The sequence below is a fragment of the Capsicum annuum genome, chromosome 3 (genome assembly GCF_002878395.1).
Source record: "Capsicum annuum cultivar UCD-10X-F1 chromosome 3, UCD10Xv1.1, whole genome shotgun sequence".
In the NCBI taxonomy this organism is placed as follows: Eukaryota; Viridiplantae; Streptophyta; class Magnoliopsida; order Solanales; family Solanaceae; genus Capsicum; species Capsicum annuum.
Window position 1 is genome coordinate 19,255,763 of NC_061113.1, and position 1,263 is coordinate 19,257,025.

Sequence of the window (1,263 nt, forward strand, 5' to 3'; positions counted from 1 at the left end):
AAATAACCCTCATACATGACTAACTGTTGTTTAATAGGTAACCATCAAACATGTAGTGTATATATTAATCATCATACATTTGTATATGTTGTTTAATAGTTAACCATCATACATGTGTATGTATAGAATGGTTAGGATTGGACTTTATTATACATTAATGTAAGTGATTTGTTAATAATTAAGTAACCATTATACATGTCTAACAAATTATATTAATTTTAGATGTATAAGTTAACCTCATACATTTGTTACTGTAGTGTATACGTTGGACTGAAATTATTATACATTTAAATAGTTTAATTGTCAATGTATAAATAACTCTCATACATGACTAACTATTGTTTAATAGGTAATCATCACACATGTTTAATAGATTATATTAATTTTCAGATGTATAAGTTAACCTTATACATCTATTAATGTAGTGTATATATTAACTTATACAGTTATAAGTTACCCTCATACATGAGTAACAATTGTTTAAAGTTGGTCTGATTTATGTTATGAAAGTATAAATGAACATCATACAATCATTAACTGTTAGCTAATTATATTATGTATTTTTTTCAGGGCATTAAATATCGAATTGATAAAGTCCCATCACACTTATTGCATATGGGGAGTTTATGTAACTGTGCTTTCGGTGAAGAGATAAAGGAATATTTTGGAGAGGATGTACTGGGAGCATTTAAAAATATGATTTTTGACATATTTCTGAATTTGCCACGGTGCAACTGGATAGGACAGATTTCAAATGCCTACTCATGCTTGAAATTCAGCAGGATAACAAGGATGAGCTTCATGTTTGGATATAAGGGGAAATCCTCAAATTCACAATGCTTGAATTCGCCATTATAACCGGTCTGAAGTGTACCGATAATATTGATGATTATATGTATACTTCATCATCTAAATCAGCGTTGATGTCGAGGTATTTTCCCGATAATAAAGGAGTAATAACTCAGTCAAAACTGATAACACGTGTGCAGATGTGAAACTTTGATAACGATGAAGATGCTTTGAACCTGGCAATATTGGTCTTTGTTCATACATTCATATTTTCTCAGTATAAGGAAGCACCAATCAATGTTGTACACTTTCAGATTGTTGAGGACGGTTGGTACATTAACATTCCATGGGGGAAGGTCACATTTGAAAAGTTGATGAGTTCCTGGCAGCAGAATTTTAACACTGTGAAGCAGTTATATTCATTGGGTGGAATACCGCATGTTCGAAATGTTTGGATGTTTGAGTGCTGCTCCG